This window comes from Salvelinus namaycush, chromosome 31 (assembly GCF_016432855.1).
Source record: "Salvelinus namaycush isolate Seneca chromosome 31, SaNama_1.0, whole genome shotgun sequence".
NCBI lineage: Eukaryota > Metazoa > Chordata > Actinopteri > Salmoniformes > Salmonidae > Salvelinus > Salvelinus namaycush.
This window is the reverse complement of record NC_052337.1, coordinates 45,770,414-45,793,537: the sequence shown is the minus strand read 5'-3', so window position 1 is coordinate 45,793,537 and position 23,124 is coordinate 45,770,414.

Genomic DNA, 23,124 nt, shown 5'->3' with positions numbered 1-23,124 from the left:
CTGGGGCTGGTACTGTTTGGTGCATCTGCCCAGAATCAAGTGGAGGGGTTAGTTCCTGTATCCCTCTCCCTTATGTGTATGGCCACAGTGTACTTACTTATGGTTAAGAGTTTCCTTTTTGGGGTCAGCGTACCCATGTTAGCCCTGCCCTGGCTGTTTCTGCTCATCATAACATTTTTGGTCCCACACACTGTCTTACTCTGCAACTTCATCATCACAGGGCAGGATCTGTATCCTTACTCTAATCCTTACTCCAAATAACTGATGCACTGTGCGGTTGGCCAGTTTCCTCCAACACATTGGTGCGGCTGGCTTCTGTGTGAAGAAGCAGTGTGGCTTGGCAGGGTTGTGTTTTAGAGGACGCATGGCTCTCGACCTTTGCCTTTTCCAAGTTCGTAGGGGAGTTGCAGCGATGGGAAAAGACTAACTACCAATTGGATATCACGAAAAATGAATAAAAGTATCAAACCATTTTTATAATAATTGGTCGTTGTGCACAGTAAAGAGACGCCATTAATTACTACCTAGACTAAGTATAGCAAATCAATGATTATTATTTCTTTACTAATGCATGTTTTCAAGTTACACTGTTTATATACAAATAGCTATTTTGCATAAACAACTGGATCAAGTGGTAAAAGTCATGTAACAGGTCATGATGGAACACGTTATTCGATATCAGTAATGTAAGAGAAAAAGTTCAAAGGCACACAAATGAAAACATGAACCCTGCCATATCACTACAATAGTTTAGGGGTTTCTCTATTAAAAGAAACACCAAAAGGACTGCTGAACATCACCCTTATATCATCCACTTCATTCCATTTCATACAGTTAATGTTCAGCAGAACCTCAAGTTGAAGTAAATATTTTGTATTGGACCTCCAACCATCAGCATAGAAAGTAGTAGGTGCCAGGTGCATCTGGGTCATTGTGTCAAGAACTGCAACGCTACTGGGTTTTAACGCTCAACAGTTTCCCGTGTGTATCAAAAATGGTCCACCACCCAAAGGACATCCAGATACCTTGACTACTGTGGGAAGCATTTGAGACAACATCTCTGTGGAACGCTTTCAACACCTTGTAGAGTCCATACCTGACGAATTGAGGCTGTTCTTAATATTGGGGAGGTGTTCCTAATGTTTTGTATACTACACACCAGAGGTAGTGATTATCAGAACACACATAAATGACAGTTAATAGACGTATTCATGTTGTACTGAAAGTGGACATACAACCAACACATATTGCATTGCCTATATGCTGTGGTAGTGTCCATTTAAACGTAACTAGTTGGCACTAAGCCTTAAAGTCAGAGAGCGTGAGAAGAAAAACACCAGGACACTTTTACAGTTGATCACCACTTAATCTAAGACCTATTCTTTAATGAACCGATGAAGAACAAGGCTCAATTACTAAATAGTTACTGCAATTTAAATGTACGAATTTAACAATACATGGTGCAATATGAATGTGCTACAAGTATGTATATTTTACTCTAATCTTACTCTTCTCTGTATTTACACAACCTTTCTAGGGCATCTGAATAGGCAGCCATGTTGACTTTTGTAAATACAGTCATGGCCAAAAGTTTTGTGAATGACACAAATATTAATTTTCACAAAGTCTGCTGCCTCAGTTTGTATGATGGCAATTTGCATATACTCCAGAATGTTATGAAGAGTGATCAGATGAAATAAAGTCCCTCTTTGCCATGCAAATGAACTGAATCCACAAAAGGACCAGCTGACATCATGTCAGTGATTCTCTCATTAACACAGGTGTGAGTGTTGACGAGGACAAGGCTGGAGATCACTCTGTCATGCTGATTGAGTTCGAATAACAGACTGGAAGCTTCATAAGGAGGGTGGTGCTTGGAATCATTGTTCTTCCTCTGTCAGCCATGGTTACCTGCAAGGAAACACGTGCCGTCATCATTGCTTTGCACAAAAAGGGCTTCACAGGCAAGGATATTGCTGCCAGTAAGATTGCACCTAAATCAACCATTTATCGGATCATCAAGAACTTCAGGAGAGCGGTTCAATTGTTGTGGAGAAGGCTTCAGGGCGCCCAAGAAAGTCCAGCAAGCGGCAGGACCGTCTCCTAAAGTTGATTCAGCTGCGGGATCGGGGCACCACCAATCTAGAGCTTGCTCAGGAATGGCAGCAGGCAGGTGTGAGTGCATCTGCACGCACAGTGAGGAGAAGACTTTTGGAGGATGGCCTGTTGTCAAGAAGGGCAGCAAAGAAGCCACTTCTCTCCAGGAAAAACATCAGGGACAGACTGATATTCTGCAAAAGGTACAGGGATTGGACTGCTGAGGACGGGGGTAAAGTCATTTTCTCTGATGAATCCTCTTCCAGATTGTTTGGGGCATCCGGAAAAAAGCTTGTCCGGAGAAGACAAGGTGAGCGCTACCATCAGTCCTGTGTCATGCCAACAGTAAAGCATCCTGAGACTATTCATGTGGGGTTGCTTCTCAGCCAAGCTAGTGGGCTCACTCACAATTTTGCCTAAGAACACAGCCATGAATAAAGAATGGTACCAACACATCCTCCGAGAGCAACTTCTCTCAACCACCCAGGAACAGTTTGGTGACGAACAATGCCTTTTCCAGCATGATGGAGCACCTTGCCATGAGGCAAAAGTGATGACTGAGTGGCTCGGGGAACAAAACATCAATATTTTGGGTCCATGGCCAGGAAACTCCCCAGACCTTAATCCCATTGAGAACTTGTGGTCAATCCTCAAGATGCGGGTGGACAAACAAAACCCCACAATTTCTGACAAACTCCAAGGATTGATTATGCAAGAATGGGCTGCCATCAGTCAGGATGTGGCCCAGAAGTTAATTGACAGCATGCCAGGGCGGATTGCAGAGGTCTTGAAAAAGAAGGGTCAACACTGCAAATATTGACTCTGCATCAACTTCATGTAATTGTCAAAAAAAGCCTTTGACACTTATGAAATGCTTGTTAAATGCTTGAATTATACTTCAGTATTCCATAGTAACATCTGACAAAAATATCTAAAGACACTGAAGCAGCAAACTTTGTGGAAATTAAGAATTGTGTCATTCTCAAAACTTTTGGCCACGACTGTACATTTATAGACTTCCAATATAGAATGCTTTCAATGCCTTACATTTGAAATTAGTTAATATACAAGATAAAACATCTTCTGGGGATATTCACAGCATGATACATGTCCTGACGAAATATTTAATTTCATAATCACCTCTGTTTTTGCCTAGTTTCACTTACCATAGTACTTTCGAGTTTGCGAGTGTACAATTAGCCCCATGATTCAATTTGCGATGGTGATCCGCTAAGCAAAGTCAGCCAAAACTTAAAACCAACATTAATATGGAAAATTCAACATACAAGTTTAAGTAGAAACAAATGTAAATAAAAAAAACTCCTAATCCCCAAAATGGGAGAATTAAACAATATTTATCTTTTTGAGAATATGGGAATGGTCCGTGGACACTTAAGGGACAGTCATGTCGAGTGTGTTTCATTTGGTGATCTCATGAAGGACAGGAAACACACATAACTGTATCTCTTAAAGTGTACATTTCCCAGCTGTCAGTTTTACATCTGACTGTTGTATAAGATGAATGAATAAGTATAAAAATACTTTTGAAAAGCTAACAATGAGATTTAGTCTTCTAAATCAGAATTGGTTGTTTTATGTAACTTATGCACAGTCAGTAGCCACGTCCAGTTGAGCACAAACATGATGAGACAGCCCCTTTTCTACCCAAGTATAAAATCCCCCGTGACGCAATTCACACCAGACCACGGTGTAAGCTAAGGTTGCAAATGGTTGAATTTCTAAGACCATACAACGTGTAGCGTTGGTTACACGGCTAGAAATGGTTAAACTCTAAAACATTGCCACAGATGGAGCAGATCTCATACGAGGCCTTTTCAGTCTGCAGCTGGAAATGTATGTAGCCTAGGACAAAGAATACCGACAACCGCCGAAACATCTATTCTATGTGACGACATGGGTATGCCTGACGTATCCACTAGGGACGCAACCAGAGACCTTTCTGTCGACTTCCTCCAGCATATAAACCGGCAACAACAGAGAGAGACAACAACATGTATGAACTAATTGTGAGTGTGTTTTATGTAATTCTCTGATTGATTAAGTTAGTTGGTAAATAAATAATTAAGCCAATTTATATTTTGCTGATTCATGATTCTATGCTAGGGTTGGTGCAGATATCCAAGGGTTTGCAACATTCAGTAATGACACTGAAGAGGTAATAAAATTCATTAATAAGAGACTGTTTTGATAAGATATGAAAATATCTGGGGAGTTATATTTGGGAAATTGACACTCTATAAACAACATTTTTCCGTGGTGCCCCAACTTCCTCGTTAAAGTTACATGATTAGTTTAATTGCGTAATTAAATTACACATGGAGAATTGGTTTGATAATATACAGTCTTCACATTTTATGATAGTCAACAACACGAAAGCATATAACTTTCCCTGACATCACACGTATACATTGTAATTTTCGATTTACCTGATATAGTAGGATGGCTAACATTCAATGTCTGCGAAGGTGTTGTCTTCTAGCCAAGATATGAAATGCAATCATAATTGACTGTAGTGCATATAAGGCACACCCAACAGTTCCATGATGACTGAAAACACAACCGTGGGATGAACAAGTGACACATTTCTGGGCGGTCCATTTAAAATGAAATAATTCTTCCCTCGCCCCTTGCCCTATAAGTGTCAACTCATCAGACGTCATGATACGTCATCACTTTTCTGCTCTTTTGCACACCAGTATCTCTCACCAGTATCTCTTTTGCACACCAGTACTTGCACATCACAATCTGCTCATCTATCACTTCAGTTGTCACGTTCGTCGTCGTCCTCATCTGAGGATGAGTAGTAAGAAGGATCGGAGGACCAATGCGCAGCGTGATATGAATACATCGTTACTTTTATTAACGAATAACACTGAATAACCTTACAAAACAATAAACGGACAAACCAACAAAAATGCAACAGTCCCGTATGGTGACATAAAAAAAGACACAGAAACAGGAACAATCACCCACAACCCACAATACAAAACAGGCTACCTAAATTTGGTTCCCAATCAGAGACAACGACTAACACCTGCCTCTGATTGAGAACCATATCAGGCCAAACACATAGAAATAGACAAACTAGACTTACAACATAGAATGCCCACTCGGATAACACCCTGACCAAACAAAACATAGAAACATACAAAGCAAACTATGGTCAGGGCGTGACATCAGTGTTAATTTGCTAAATTGTAATTACTTCGCTACTATGGCCTATTTATTGCCTTACCTCCTCACGCCATTTGCACACACTGTATATAGACTTTCTTTTGTTTCTATTGTGTTATTGACTGTACGCCTGTTTATTCAAAGTTAAATCTAGAATTGGCTTACTATTTCGCAAAAAAGCATCCTTCACTCATGCTGCCAAACATACCCTTGTAAAATTGACCATCCTACCGATCCTCGACTTTGGCGATGTCATTTACAAAATAGCCTCCAATACCCTACTCAATAAATTGGATGCAGTCTATCACAGTGCCATCCGTTTTGTCACCAAAGCCCCATATACTACCCACCACTGCGACCTGTATGCTCTCGTTGGCGGGCCCTCGCTTCATACTCGTCGCCAAACCCACTGGCTCCAGGTCATCTACAAGATCCTGCTAGGTAAAGTCCCCCCTTATCTCAGCTCGCTGGTCACCATAGCAGCACTCACCTGTAGCATGCGCTCCAGCAGGTATATCTCTTTGGTCACCCCCAAAACCAATTCTTCCTTTGGCCGCCTCTCTTTCCAGTTCTCTGCTGCCAATGACTGGAACGAACTACAAAAATCTCTGAAACTGGAAACACTTATCTCCCTCACTAGCTTTAAGCACCAGCTGTCAGAGCAGCTCACAGATTACTGCACCTGTACATAGCCAATCTATAATTTAGCCCAAACAACTACCTCTCCCCCTACTGTATTTATTTATTTATTTTGCTCCTTTGCACCCCATTATTTCTATCTCTACTTTGCACATTCTTCCACTGCAAATCTACCATTCCAGTGTTTAACTTGGTATATTGTATTTACTTCGCCACCATGGCCTTTTTTTTGCCTTTACCTCCCTTATCTCACCTCATTTGCTCACATTGTATATAGACTTATTTTTCTACTGTATTATTGACTGTATGTTTGTTTTACTCCATGCGTAACTCTGTGTTGTTGTATGTGTCGAACTGCTTTGCTTTATCTTGGCCAGGTCGCAATTGTAAATGAGAACTTGTTTTCAACTTGCCTACCTGGTTAAATAAAGGTGAAATATATATATTTTTTAAATCCATGTGTAACTCTGTGTTGTTGTATGTGTCGAACTGCTTTGCTTTATCTTGGCCAGGTCACAGTTTTAAATGAGAACTTGTGGGGAGGGGAGAAGGTGTGTATTTTAAGTGTTTGGGAATGCAGCCCTAGTGTGTTGTATTGGGGTTGTGCCACAGAGCATTATGGGGGTTCTATGTGGTGAGAAATTTAGTGACGTTGGATATAGATTAAAAGTGAAGAATGATGGTTGAGCATTTTTTTTTTATTATTCAATTCAAATTCGTTTTTTCAAATTACAGGAGAGCGAGGAGGTATATTACAAATAGTTTTCTTGGTTTTAGAACTTTATTTTTGTTTGCAGTTAGCAAGGCAAATTTAAATAAATTACACGAACTCCAGTAGCTAGCTAACTAGCATTACCAGCGCGAGTGTGCATTTATCTCCTCCAGAATGGTAGAATGGCCAAAGCTGTCGAAAATGTTGTGGATTTTTTGGGTTGAAGAACCATTTTCATTCTCTGGGGTACACGGAAAAGGTGCGAATTAAAAGCGAGGGTCGACCTCTGCTTGAGATCAGTTTCATGAAGAAGGTGAGGGCGTTCAATACTAACTGGTATCAAACGTATAACTGGTTAAGCACATCACGTTCGTTATTGAGCTACAACCAGTGAGAAGATGATACCACCAGTCCGGCTCCAAACAGGCCTTTTTCTTGTGACGTATTATGCGCAGTCATAAAGCTGTGACCTAAAATGACGTAACCATGCATTCATTCACTACATAAACTGTGTTCAGATTGATTTAATCTGTACAATAGTTTTCTTCACTCAGGTTGTTGCAGGTAATCTTTGGCCTTTTGGGGCACCTCCTTCCCAACATAAATATACATATATAGGGAATAGGGTGCCATTTGGGATGCCATCTTTGTGTGTGAGTCAGGATGTGTTTTGTGTCAATTAATTGATGGAAATGTTTCCCTCAGAAAGAAAGATGGATCGTAATGATGAGAGAATAAAAAGAGCTTTAAGACGCCGCCCTTATGTGGTAAATATAAAATATTTGTTTGTTTTGTCCTGTTTTTGTTATATTATCACATTTTAAATTGAGTGTTGTGTTGACAGTTGAAACCAGTGAGGGTGAACAGCCCTGATTCCGTGTTGTGGCCAACCGGCAAGGTGCACAGAAGGCCAAAGCCTGTAAGTCATATCTGACCTGAAACAAAAACACATACACATTAGTTATGCATTCTGCATGTACAAACTGCAGTTATCAGAATTAAAGCAAATGCATATATCCCTATCTAACCTCATTGAATGCTGTCTTGACAGTCTACTTCAGTGCAGACCCCTCAGATCCACAAAAGGCCTGTAAGTCACATTCAAATTCAACCACATAACAGTACTTATATTATTTATTGATACACAATTCAAGGCCAAAATGACCAAAGAAGTGTTGAATTCATTCTTTACTGTTAACAGCCAATCATTGTGAGCTATGGGCAGGACCAAACATCTGGGGATGGATGGAGCGTCAATCCAGAGCCTCTCAGCCAGGTCAGACATCTCTGCTGTTCCCATAGAGACACAACAGATATATCAATCTGTTGATTCATATGGCCATTTTGGTTGGCTCGGTTGAATTGACAATCATCCATTTGAGATGCTAAAGAATCCTATACTATGGAAGGTCTTTAGCCCCATCCCTAATGTTATGGGAGTTGCAATTATTGCATTTTCAGTTACCCATGTATTGCTCACTACTTGTACAACCATGTTGGATTGCCTACGTATTCTACATTTCCTTGAGGGTTAATGCCAGTGTATTCTATGGCTGCCATGAGTACATGCCTTTCTCTGTCTACTCAGTCTGGAAGGGTGACTCGGCTGATAGAGAGAAAAAATTATGACGTGATCTCATCCTCCAGTTCTGATGACTTTTCGATCTACTCCTTCACTGACTGTGAATCGGAGGTAATAGAGTTGTACCCTACCGTCCATGTCTTTGTTGAGTGACATCACTGTGAGGAGGATGGTCTCTGACTAGTTGACTCTGATACACAGTGTGATGATGAGGATCATGAAAGGAGGACACCACCTCTGAAAGTTGAGAATGGAAAGGTGACAAAGCTTGACGTGAGGGATATGGACGAGGATGATGATCTGTCTCTCCACTCCTTCGATGAGTCAGACTTCCTGGTAAGTTCTGCATATTATTATTTTTTACATATATACATGGGGGATTGGAAATGATGCAGATAATTACTTATTGAGTGTAGTCATGTATCTGCAATGTCTATAGAGTAGTTAGAAAGTATTTCTACAGATTGTGTTGAAGATAGCACTTTCCTATATGTTACTTTACTTTCTGGTCCTACAGAGCCCAGGGAAGGTCTCAGGTCCTGTATCTGTCAAGAATGGCCTCTCTCCTCTTGTGACCTCAGCACACCGGACCCTGGCTGAAGCCCTACGGGCCCTGCCCTCTGCTGTAGGCTCTCCCTACCCAGTAAATGTCCCAAGGCCTCTGACTCCTCTCAGCCCTGTCATTATCGCTCCGCCCCGAACAGAGAACTTCCCATACCGCCACAGCCCTCGCCTGGCTCCCATCACCAACCTGAGCGAGACCGGCAGGAAGCTGCTCCAGGAAATGGCTGGAGTGGCCCCACAGGTGAGAGGAAATACAAGAAGGGAATATTGGCCTTAAGTCCTTCTATAGTATAGTATAGCTCAAGAGAAGAGAAAACCCACAAGCTTACATTACTTTATCTCCTTGTCCAAAATATTCAGGAAGGGAAGGTCAATAAGAAAAAGAAGGGCAAGGCCAAAAAAGTAGTAAAACAAGAGAAGGCCAGTAAGATACAACAGATGGGAAATGTTGGAGAAAGTAAGGAGGAGGACAAGAAAGAGGAAAAGAAGAGTCTGAGGAAGAGGTGAGGAAATAGAGGAGGGAGAAGTGGAACATAACCAGGGAGTGCTAGGCTAGAGAATTAGAGAAATAGAATGAGGTAGCAGAGAAAGAGCAGCTATCTGATGTGTAAGTGCAAACTTAAGCAATAAGGCACGAGGAGGTGTGGTATATGGCCAATATATCACGGCTAAGGGCTGTTCTTTAGCACGACGCAACACGGAGTGCCTGGATACAGCCCTTAGCCGTGGTATATTGGCCATATACCACAAACCCCCGAGGTGCCTTATTGCTATTATTAACTGGTTACCAACATAATTAGAGCAGTAAAAAGAAATGTTTTGTCATACTCGTGGTATACGGTCTGTTATAAACTGGGTGGTTCGAGCCCTGAATGCTGATTGGCTGACAGCCGTGGTATATCAGACCGTGTACCACAGGTATGACAAAGCATTTCATTTTACTGCTCTAATTACGTTGTTAACCAGTTCATAATAGCAATAAGGCACCTTGGGGGTTTGTGGTATATGGCCAATATACCACGGCTAAGGGCTGTATCCAGGCACTCCGTGTTGTGTTGTGCATAAGAACAGCCCTTGGCTGTGGTATATTGGCCATATACCACACCCCCTAATGCCTTATTGCTTAAATATACCACGGCTTTCAGCCAATCAGCATTCAGGGTTCGAACAACCCAGTTTATAATACTATTTATTCTCCTGTGGTTTTTGATTGACAGGTTTCTTCAGTGGCTGCTGCCCAAACTGAGATGTTCAAAGAAATAATGGCCAACTATTACTTCTACCACACACACACACACACACACACACACACACACACACACACACACACACACACACACACACACACACACAGATTTTGAGTAGTGGTTACTCCTACAACACACACAAATGTAATTTCAGAGACAGGAACTATGATTAGCAAAAAAAAGATATTGATCCCCATACAGCCTATGATAATGAGTTGGATTTACATGTTTAGGCTTGGAAATATAGCCAGGAGAAGCAGGGTCAACACCTCTACTCATGCCATAAGTGCCATGACATCTTTAGTAACCACAGAGAGATAAGACCTCTGTCTCCACAGTCTCCTCCAAAGGACTGCACCAACCTTTGGGCAGTGTCACTGGTATCGGGGTCTTAGGTCTCCTTTGGCCAAAGTGAAGAGGTGAGGGCCCCTTACTGGTCTCCTTGCAATATCTGGTCTCCCACACAGAGATGGAAATCTACATCTGTTTAGACCCTGGAGGATATGGCTTCAGATGAGAGATGCAGAACGTAAAAGCTTCAAACACATTGATATGCAAATTCAGAACCATTGTACACTGAAGTGGAGCATGCATCTGGTCTGAAGCATGTCAAAAGAGTGCAAATGAACTGGGACTGGAGGACTGCATCACATTTAAACTAAATTAGCATGTATCTGATGTAGCTACACTTATCTGTACTTGAATTGTGCTGTTTGAAACGTGCATTTCCAATAAAGCTTTTTAAATTGCAATTATTTGTGTCAGACAGATTTTTGTCTTAATTAATTACATCGGGGGTTCTTAAACTTTTTACAGCAAGGGAATATTATTGTACTGATATTATCTTACCTGTTATCAGTGGGGGGGTTTATTCTGCTGCTCTGGAATGTATCCCACGGTAGGTGGCGGTAGTGAACCGGTAAATAGTTGGATTGTTCGCCAGAAACCCAACCAGGCAGGCAGACTTTTGTTACCATGCAACGAGCAGACGCTTGTGAGAAGTACTAGCTACAAAATTGGCTAAATGCCTTCTGCTGTATACATAGCGCGCGTGTGTGTATGTTGCTAACCTAGCTAGTTAGCTAGCCATCAATAAAGTTCCTAACGTTACAACATGGCAGACGGCTGGAGCACCGACACCGGAGAGGCTGCCTATCGTTCCCGGGATGCTGTCAAAAACCTTACAATTAAGTAAGTTGCAGTTGGCCTTTGTGTGGCTTTTATTCCTTGCATTGCCATACAAGCAAGACACTGTCTTTAGCTAATGTTAGCTCTCAAAGCAGATGAGGATAAACACCCTGTATATTGCTTGACCTGATCCCTGAGTTTGCCATGAAAACATGGCATTTGTTTATATTTACAATAGTGTTTACAGGATCCGTATTCAGAGTCAACTTCACAGCAGCCCTCTCTCAACACCTTCAGCAGCAGGTTTTGACTCAACAGGAGAGGGGAGGCATTGAGCTGGACACCCTCAACTCACAGGCTCAATCAGGTATTAACACTGTTTTGAAACAGCAAGATGATGTTAGATGTTTTGAAACAGAAAGGTGTTAGATGCTTCTTGGTTGAGTAGATGTTATTTTCGTGGTGGCTAGATATGGACCAGAACATCTTGGTTTTGTTTTCAGCCGGAGATGGTGAGGAGGAGTTAGTGGTAGGCAGGAGAAGCTGTTCAGTCAGGTAGGTCCTCTACCAGTGTCCTTATAACAAATAAGACTTCACTGTTTAGGATAGTTTGATGTAGCATAGTAAGTTGTGTGTGTGTGCGCGCGCAATATGAAGTGGTTTTGTTCCAGAGTGAGTCAGTATGCCAGACTCCACCGGAGAGACAATACCACACAGAGATCATGGCTCTGGAGTGGGCAGACGGAACCGCAGGATTTTCACCGACACTGATTCTGACTGCTATATCAATTGGGAAGGGGTGGGTTTCTACTGAATCTCCATTTCTGTAATGGTTCTGTAACCACAGACGCTGGGAGAGGAGCAGCAAGTACAGGGTGAGGATTTACTAATAAATAGACATGAAACTAAAGAAGAACAGAGTCTGGACAAGAGAAACAAAACATTATCAATGCAGACACAGGAATGAAACTGAGGAAGTGACAGATATAGGGGAGGCAATCAATGACGTGATGGAGTCCAGGTGAGTCCGATGAAGCGCTGATGCGCGTAACGATGGTGGCAGATGTGTGTAATGATGAGCAGCCTGGCGACCTCGTGCTCCAGAGAGGGGGAGCGGGAGCAGATGTGACAATTTCATTATTCAAAACAAAGCATTTACCTAATTTCTGTCCCAAAGAAACGTGAGTGTTTTAAAGCTGTTTTTGATATACTCATTACAGGATTCCCAGAGTATGGTGACGCAGGTCAAGTCCAACCCTACCTTCCTGGCACATAGGATGGCCAATGTCAGACACAGACGACATGACAGACACCCAGTGTAGGTCCCTGTTACTCACCAAAGTGAATTATTATTAAAGTGAATGTAATTGAAGCAACATTGATGTGTGATGTGCTGCTTTGAAGACAAACAGTGTACCGGTATGTTCACAATACACCATACCCTTGTATGCAAAATGTGTTTGTGGTATTCTGTTGGTCTGCAGTGACAGCACCGTCCCCAAGTCCAGGCTGATTACCTGGGAGCCCTCGGAGGACTTTATGAAGACCAGCCACGTGGTCAACACACCTGATACAGACCATGCTCATCATGGGGGACCTGGGACCACCAGGCAAGTGAGTAGCACAAGGGGGAAAACCACTATGTAGCCTATGCACTTATTACACTGCTTTGTATGTAATAACTTTGAAGTACATTCCAATTCAGGAATTGAAAAGTGGCATTGTATTCTTGTATTCCTCAGACTTGGCCAAAACTAGAAGGAATGCTTGTTGTGCACGATAAGAGCAGATGGAAATGGAGTGATTACCATCAAACCAGACTTCAACAAAGTTGTTTCATCAGCAAAGGTCATCTCAAATCTGATTTTATTTGTCACATGCCGAATACAACAGGTGTAGTAGACCTTACAGTGAAATGCTTATTTAAAAAAAATAAGTGTTAGGTAATTATTTTTTATTTTGGACCTAGACTTGGCGCTCCGGTACCGCTTGCCGTGCGGTAGCAGAGAGAACATTCTATGACTAGGGTGGCTTGAGTCTTTGACAATTTTTAGGGCCTTATTCTGACACCACATGGTATAGTGGTCCTGGATGGCAGGAAGCTTGGCCCCAGTGATGTACTGGGACATACTCACTACCCTCTGTAGTGCCTTGCAGTCAAAGTCCGAGCAGTTGCCATACCAGGCAGTGATTCAACCAGTCAGGATGCTCTCGATGGTGAAGCTGTAGAATTTTTTGAGGATCTGAGGACCCATGCTAAATCTTTTCAGTCTCTTGTGGGGGAATAGGCTTTGTCGTGCCCTCTTCACGACTGTCTTGGTGTGTTTTGACCATTATAGTTTGGTGATGTGGACACCAAGGAACTTGAAGCTCTCAACCTGCTCCACTACAGCCCCGTCGATAAGAATGGGGGCATGCTCAGTCCTCCTTTTCCTGTAGTCCACAATCTTCTCCTTTGTCTTGATCACATTGAAGAAGAGGTTGTTGTCCTTGCACCACATTGTCAGGACTCTGACCTCCTTATAGGCTTTCTCGTCGTTGTCGGTGATCAGGCCTACCACTGTTGTCATCGGCAAACTTAATGATGGTGTTGGAGTTGTGCCTGGCCATGCAGTCATGAGTGAACAGGGAGTACAGGAGGGGACTGGGAGTACAGGAGGGGACTGAGCATGCACCCTAGAGGTGCCCCCGTGTTGAGGATCAGCGTGGCGGATGTGTTGTTACCTACCCTTACCACCTGGGGGCGGCCCGTCAGGAGGTCCAGGATCCAGTTGCAAAGGGAGGTGTTTAGTCCCAGGGTCCTTAGCTTAGTGATGTGCTTTTAGGGCACTATGGTGTTAAACGTTGAGATGTAGTCAATGAATAGCATTCTCACATAGGTGCTTCTTTTGTCCATGTGTGAAAGGGCAGTGTGGAGTGCAATAGAGATTGCATCATCTGTGGATCTGTTGGGGCGGTATGCAAATTGAAGTGGATCTAGGGTTTCTGGGATAATGGTGTTGATGTGAGCCATGGCCAGCCTTTCAAAGCACTTCATGGCTACAGATGTGAGTGCTACGGGTCGGTAGTCATTTAGGCAGGTTACCTTAGTGTTCTTGGGCACAGGGACTATGGTGGTCTGCTTGAAACATGTTGGTATTACAGACTCCGACAGGGAGAGGTTGAAAATGTTAGTGAAGACGATTGCCAGTTGGTCAGAGCATGCTCGGAGTACACGGCCTGGTAATCTATCTGGCCCCGCGGCCTTATGAATGTTGACCTGTTGATCAATGTTGATCACAGTCATCCGGAACAGCTGATGCTCTCATGCATCTTTCAGTGTTACTTGCCTTTAAGCGGGCATAGAAATTATTTAGCTCGTCTGGTAGGCTCGTGTCACTGGGCAGCTCTCGGCTGTGCTTCCCTTTGTAGTCTGTAATAGTTTGCAAGCCCTGCCACATCCGAGCGTCGGAGCCGGTGTAGTATGATTCGATCTTAGGCCTGTATTGACACTTTGCCTGTGTAACAGTATAACTTTGACCGTCCCCTTGCCCCGGGCGCGAACCAGGGACCCTCTGCACACATCAACAACAGTCACCCACGAAGCGTCGTTACCCATCGCTCCACAAAAGCCGCGGCCCTTGCAGAGCAAGGGGAAACCCTACTTCAAGTTTCAGAGCAAGTGACGTAACCGATTGAAATGCTATTAGCGTGTACCCGCTAACTAGCTAGCCATTTCACATCCGTTACACCTGTTTGATGGTTCGTCGGAGGGCATAGTGGGATTTCTTATAAGCTTCCGTGTTAGAGTCCTGCTCCTTGAAAGCGGAAGCTCTACCCTTTAGCTCTGTGCGGATGTTGCCTGTAATCCATGGCTTCTGGTTGGGTATATACGTATAGTCACTGTGGGGATGACGTCATTGATCCACGTATTGATGAAGCCAGTGATTGATGTGGTGTACTCCTCAATGCCATCGGAAGAATCCCAGGAACATATTCCAGTCTGTGCAAGCAAAACAGTTCTGTAGTTTAGCATCTGCTTCATCTGACCACTTTTTTAATAGACTGAGTCACTGATGCTTCCTGCTTTCATTTTTTCTTGTAAGCAGGAATCAGGAGGATAGAATTATGGTCAGATTTACCAAATGGAGGGCGAGGGAGAGCTTTGTACGCATCTCTGTGTGTGGAGTGAAGGTGGTCTAGAGTTCGTTTTTTTCCCGCTCTGGTTGCACATTTAACATGCTGGTTGAAATTAGGTCAAACTGATTTAAGTTTCCCTCCATTAATGTCCCCGGCCACTAGGAGCGCCGCCTCTGGATGAGTGTTTTCCTGTTTGCTTATGGCGGTATACAGCTCATTGAGTACGGTCTTAGTGCCAGCAACGGTCTGTGGTGGTGTGTAGACAGCTATGAAAAATATAGATGAAAACTTTCTAGGTAGATAGTGTGGTCTGCAGCTTATCATGAGATACTCTAGCTCAGGCGAGCAAAACCTTGAGACTTCCTTGGATATCGTGCACCAGCTGATGTTCTATCCTGCCAATAGTGTATAACCCGTATGTTATTAATGACGTCGTTCAGCCACGACTCTGTGAAGCATAAGATATTACAATTTAAGGTCCTGTTGGTAGGATATATGTGCTTTTAGTTCGTCCCATTTATTTTCCAGCTATTGTATGTTGGCTAACAGTACGGATGGCAAAGGCAGATTAGCCACTCGTCGCCTGATCCTCACAAGGCACCCCGATCTCCTTCTGCGAAATCTACATATTTTTTTCCTACGAATGACAAGGATGAGGGCCTGTTCAGGTGTCTGGAGTAAATCCCTCTCGTCTGACTCATTACAGAAAAATTCTTTGTCCAATTCAAGGTGGGTAATCGCTGTTCTGATGTCCAGAAGCTCTTTTCGGTCATAAGAGACGGTAGCAGCAACATTATGTACAGAATAAGTTTCAAACAATGTGAAAAAACTAACAAAATAGCATGGTTGGTTAAGAGCCAATAAAACGTCAGCCATCCTCTCTGGCGCCAGTACAACTTTATAAGTCCATGTTACGGGGAACAAAGGGAATTTGTTTTTCTGAAGGGTTTGGTCACAGATCTGCCAGTTCAGATCAAATCCCACGTTTTGTTGCCTGACTCAGGACTCAAACCAGTGACCTTTCAGTTACTGGACTAATTCTCTATCTTCCACCTTCTAACACAATTTAATATTTTTATTTCACCTTTATTTAACCAGGTAGACAACAAGTTCTCATTTACAACTGCGACCTGGCATGGGCGTCCTAGGCGAAGTTCCCTTTACACTATCCCATGTGCGTGTCTCATGATCTGGTAATGAGGTAGTCCTGCCTGTAAGTTTAAAATCAGTGTCACCCGCAGCTCAAGAGGGCATTGCATCTTGGTCTAATGGTCAAGACACTGGTTTTTCCCATGGGAGGCCCGGGTACAGATCCTGCCCATGAAATATGCACACCTCTCCCAGAGCACAATTCCACTACCACCAATGTAGTGGTTTTTTTGCAAACAGCAATGGTGTAATGTCCCTTTTGTCTCAAACCCGGGTCTCCCTGCCCGTAGGCAAACAAATATATTTTAGTGAATTTAGTGAACACTGTGCACAATCCAGGTGTGGAAAGCTCTTAGAGACTTAACCAGAAAGACTCACAGCTGTAATCGCTGCCAAAGGTGCTTGTACAAAGTATTGGCTCAAGGGTGTGAATACTTATGTAAATGAGATATTTCTGTATTAAATGTCCAATACATTTGCAAACATTTCTTAATATGTTTTCACTTTTTCATTATGGTGTACTGTGTGTAGCTGGGTGAGAGAAAAACATATATTTAATCCATTTTGAATTCAGGCTGGAACACAACGAAATGTGGAATTAGTCAAGGTGTATGAATACTTTCTGAAGGCACTGTAGACAAGGATTGGGGCTTGGGGTTTTGATGGGAAAGGTCTAGACTTTACAGGGCAGGACTATGGTTAGCAGGGTTGGCCTTCATTCCATTTCAACTCAATTAACTCTGAAAATGAAGTTCAAATGCAGTTCACTCAGTTCAGGAAACAACAATATCAATGAATTGGATTTTTCAAATGACCAATTACTACATTTGCTGAGCTGAGCCAGACTGGAAAGGAATCAGAGTTTTGCAGGCAGATCACCCGTGATACAAGTCAGTATTTGACATCCATCCATGGCTGAGGATGTCAGGATATGACGTGGAAACCGGCCACTAGGGGCAACAGTGAGCGCTGTTACCTTTAAGTAAGTTTTGGTTTTTCTAGGACATTGTGGATGTGGATAAGCATCTGCCTCTGATTCCAAAGGTTTCATGGTTGAATCCAGCGATAGAAGGTCATTTTTGATAGTTTGGTATTAAGCCTATCCCAAACCTTAACCATTTGGAGTTAATGCCTAACCCTAACCTTAAAATCTGGAGTTAATCCCTAAATGTAACCTTAAACACTTTGAGATTTTACATTTGGAACAACTTTGAAATTTGAGAAACATGGACGAACGTCTAATTCTGATGTGAGACTGTGAGACCTTGCAGGAAATTTGACTCGCTGATAGATTTGTGGATCCAGGACCACATTTTGGGATGTGGCTCCCTCTAGTGGTGCTTTTCCATATAGACTTACCTACACTCCAGGGTTTCGCTAGTGTTTTATGTTAATGTCAGCTCGAAAGACTTATGGCGAGGGCATCAACAATCTCCGCATCATTCAAGTCTGTTGCTTTGTGAGAAGGTGTTAAAGTTCAGTTAGCCATTATGTAAAAGACAGCTGAAAAGAAAACGAGCATTGCCTTGGCCCCACTTGAATGAGAGCAGGTCTACCAGATCCATGGGTAAAATACTGGGGTAAATCCTGTATGTAAATGCACCATTAGAAGCTGTATGTAGAAACCAATGGTTTAAACTCTGGGTGGTCGAGTTTGTGAGGCACCATCTCTTACTTGAGCATTATTTAGGTCACTGTAAACAAGGGCAACAAAGCCAGTGATAATCAAACAGAACAGAAAATACAACCACTGTTGTAATGTGTGATGGAAAGAAGCAAAGATTATTTTTGTCCCCACCAGTGACTACGCTTCTCCACTTGTGCTCTAACTAGCTATCATCCTTTCCTTTTCTTTACATTTTCTCATGAATTATTGGTTAGTCCCATCTCTGCAAATGGTATGTCCGGCATCTAGTGGTGTTTTGCAGTATGACATGACTGGAGTCCTGTCTATCTCTGTAACATGCTGACCAGACCAGATGGGTCGCGTGCGCGAGCGTTGCAAAATAAATGTACACGTTATTCAATCATTGCACCCACACTGAGCATCTGCTTAGCCAGGTGCTAATATAGAACTTGGTTCTATTTGTGACACTGGACACGCTGCAAGTCCTGCATCTTCCATCTCCTCATTGGTTTTAAGGAGCATATATCAAATCAAATTTCAAATCAAATTTATTTATATAGCCCTTCTTACATCAGCTGATATCTCAAAGTGCTGTACAGAAACCCAGCCTAAAACCCCAAACAGCAAGCAATGCAGGTGTAGAAGCACGGTGGCTCGGAAAAACTCCCTAGAAAGGCCAAAACCTAGGAAGAAACCTAGAGAGGAACCAGGCTATGAGGGGTGGCCAGTCCTCTTCTGGCTGTGCCGGGTGGAGATTATAATAGAACATGGCCAAGATGTTCAAATGTTCATAAATGACCAGCATGGTCAAGTAATAATAATCACAGTAGTTGTCGAGGGTGCAGCAAGTCAGCCCCTCAGGAGTAAATGTCAGTTGGCTTTTCATAGCCGATCATTAAGAGTATCTCTACCGCTCCTGCTGTCTCTAGAGAGTTGAAAACAGCAGGTCTGGGACAGGGAGCACGTCCGGTGAACAGGTCAGGGTTCCATAGCCGCAGGCAGAACAGTTGAAACTGGAGCAGGAGCACGGCCAGGTGGACTGGGGACAGCAAGGAGTCATCATGCCAGGTAGTCCTGAGGCATGGTCCTAGGGCTCAGGTCCTCCGAGAGAGAAAGAGCGAATTAGAGAGAGCATACTTAAATTCACACAGGACACCGGATAAGACAGGAGAAGTACTCCAGATATAACAAACTGACCCTAGCCCCCCGACACAAACTACTGCAGCATAAATACTCGAGGCTGAGACAGGAGGGGTCAGGAGACACTGTGGCCCCATCCGATGATACCCCCGGACAGGGCCAAACAGGCAGGATATAACCCCACCCACTTTGCCAAAGCACAGCCCCCACACCACTAGAGGGATATCTTCAACCACCAACTTACCATCCTGAGACAAGGCCGAGTATAGCCCACAAAGATCTCCGCCACGGCACAACCCAAGGGGGGGTGCCAACCCATACAGGAAGACCACGTCAGTGACTCAACCCACTCAAGTGACGCATCCCTCCTAGGGACGGCATGAAAGAGCACCAGTAAGCCAGTGACTCAGCCCCTGTAATAGGGTTAGAGGCAGAGAATCCCAGTGGAGAGAGGGGAACCGGCCAGGCAGAGACGGCAAGGGCGGTTCGTTGCTCCAGAGCCTGTCCGTTCACCTTCACACTCCTGGGCCAGACTACACTCAATCATATGACCCACTGAAGAGATGAGTCTTCAGTAAAGACTTAAAAGTTGAGACCGAGTCTGCGTCTCTCACATGGGTAGGCAGACCATTCCATAAAAATGGAGCTCTATAGGAGAAAGCCCTGCCTCCAGCTGTTTGCTTAGAAATTCTAGGGACAATTAGGAGGCCTGCGTCTTGTGACCGTAGCGTATGTGTAGGTATGTACGGCAGGACCAAATCAGAAAGATAGGTAGGAGCAAGCCCATGTAATGCTTTGTAGGTTAGCAGTAAAACCTTGAAATCAGCCCTTGCCTTAACAGGAAGCCAGTGTAGGGAGGATAGCACTGGAGTAATATGATCACATTTTTGGGTTCTAGTCAGGATTCTAGCAGCCGTATTTAGCACTAACTGAAGTTTATTTAGTGCTTTATCCAGGTAGCCGGAAAGTAGAGCATTGCAGTAGTCTAACCTGAAGTAACAAAAGCATGGCTAAATTTTTCTGCATCATTTTTGGACAGAAAGTTTCTGATTTTTGCAATGTTACGTAGATGGAAAAAAGCTGTCCTTGAAACAGTCTTGATATGTTCGTCAAAAGAGAGATCAGGGTCCAGAGTAACGCCGAGGTCCTTCACAGTTTTATTTGAGACGACTTTACAACCATCAAGATTAATTGTCAGATTCAATAGAAGATCTCTTTGTTTCTTGGGACCTAGAACAAGCATCTCTGTTTTGTCCAAGTTTAAAAGTAGAAAGTTTGCAGCCATCCACTTCCTTATGTCTGAAACACAGGCTTCTAGCGAGGGCAATTTTGGGGCTTCACCATGTTTCATTGAAATGTACAGCTGTGTGTCATCCGCATAGCAGTGAAAGTTAACATTATGTTTTCGAATGACATCCCCAAGAGGTAAAATATATAGTGAAAACAATAGTGGTCCTAAAACGGAACCTTGAGGAACACCGAAATGTACAGTTGATTTGTCAGAGGACAAACCATTCACAGAGACAAACTGATATCTTTCCGACAGATAAGATCTAAACCAGGCCAGAACTTGTCCGTGTAGACCAATTTGGGTTTCCAATCTCTCCAAAAGAATGTGGTGATCGATGGTATCAAAGGCAGCACTAGGGTCTAGTAGTACGAGGACAGATGCAGAGCCTCGGTCTGACGCCATTAAAAGGTAATTTACCACCTTCACAAGTGCAGTCTCAGAGCTATGATGGGGTCTAAAACCAGACTGAAGCATTTCGTATACATTGTTTGTCTTCAGGAAGGCAGTGAGTTGCTGCGCAACAGCTTTTTCCAAAAATGTTGAGAGGAATGGAAGATTCGATATAGGCCGATAGTTTTTTATATTTTCTGGGTCAAGGTTTGGCTTTTTCAAGAGAGGCTTTATTACTGCCACTTTTAGTGAGTTTGGTACACATCCGGTGGATAGAGAGCCGTTTATTATGTTCAACATAGGAGGGCCAAGCACAGGAAACAGCTCTTTCAGTAGTTTAGTTGGAATAGGGTCCAGTATGCAGCTTGAAGGTTTAGAAGCCATGATTATTTTCATCATTGTGTCAAGAGATATAGTACTAAAACACTTGAGTGTCTCTCTTGATCCTAGGTCCTGGCAGAGTTGTGCAGACTCAGGACAGCTGAGCTTTGGAGGAATACGCAGATTTAAAGAGGAGTCCGTAATTTGCTTTCTAATGATCATGATCTTTTCCTCAAAGAATTTCATGAATTTACTACTGCTGAAGTGAAAGCCATTATCACTTGGGGAATGCTGCTTTTTAGTTAGCTTTGCGACAGTATCAAAAATACATTTCGGATTGTTCTTATTTTCCTCAATTAAGTTGGAAAAATAGGATGATCGAGCAGCAGTGAGGGCTCTTCGATACTGCACAGTACTGTCTTTCCAAGCTAGTCGGAAGACTTCCAGTTTGGTGTGTCGCCATTTCCGTTCCAATTTTCTGGAAGCTTGCTTCAGAGCGTAGGTATTTTCTGTATACCAGGGAGCTAGTTTCTTATGACAAATGTTTTTAGTTTTTAGGGGTGCAACTGCATCTAGGGTATTGCGCAAGGTTAAATTGAGTTTCTCAGTTAGGTGGTTAACCTATTTTTGTCCTCTGACGTCCTTGGGTAGGCAGAAGGAGTCTGGAAGGGCATCAAGGAATCTTTGTGTTGTCTGAGAATTTATAGCACGACTTTTGATGCTCCTTGGTTGGGGTCTGAGCAGATTATTTGTTGCGATTGCAAACGTAATAAAATGGTGGTCCGATAGTCCAGGATTATGAGGAAAAACATTAAGATCTACAACATTTATTCCATGGGACAAAACTAGGTCCAGAATATGACTGTGACAGTGAGTAGGTCCAGAGACATGTTGGACAAAACCCACTGAGTCGATGATGGCTCCGAAAGCCTTTTGGAGTGGGTCTGTGGACTTTTCCATGTCAATATTAAAATCACCAAAAATTAGAATATTATCTGCTATGACTACAAGGTCCGATAGGAATTCAGGGAACTCAGTGAGGAACGCTGTATATGGCCCAGGAGGCCTGTAAACAGTAGCTATAAAAAGTGATTGAGTAGGCTGCATAGATTTCATGACCAGAAGCTCAAAAGACGAAAAAGTCATTTTTTGGGGGGTAAATTGAAATTTGCTATCGTAAATGTTAGCAACACCTCCGCCTTTGCGGGATGCACGGGGTATATGGTCACTAGTGTAATCAGGAGGTGAGGCCTCATTTAACACAGTAAATTCATCAGGCTTAAGCCATGTTTCAGTCAGGCCAATCACATCAAGATTATGATCAGTGATTAGTTCATTGACTATAACTGCCTTTGAAGTGAGGGATCTAACATTAAGTAGCTCTATTTTGAGATGTGAGGTATCACGATCTCTTTCAATAATGGCAGGAATGGAGGAGGTCTTTGAGATTGCTAAGGCGAACACCGCCATGTTTAGTTTTGCCCAACCTAGGTCGAGGCACAGACACGGTCTCAATGGGGATAGCTGAGCTGACTACACTGACTGTGCTAGTGGCAGACTCCACTAAGCTGGCAGGCTGGCTAACAGCCTGCTGCCTGGCCTGCACCCTATTTCATTGTGGAGCTAGAGGAGTTAGAGCCCTGTCTATGTTGGTAGATAAGATGAGAGCACCCCTCCAGCTAGGATGGAGTCCGTCACTCCTCAGCAGGCCAGGCTTGGTCCTGTTTGTGGGCGAGTCCCAGAAAGAGGGCCAATTATCTACAAATTCTATCTTTTGGGAGGGGCAGAAAACAGTTTTCAACCAGCGATTGAGTTGTGAGACTCTGCTGTAGAGCTCATCACTCCCCCTAACTGGGAGGGGGCCAGAGAGAATTAAGCGATGCCGACATCTTTCTAGCTGATTTACACGCTGAAGCTATGTTA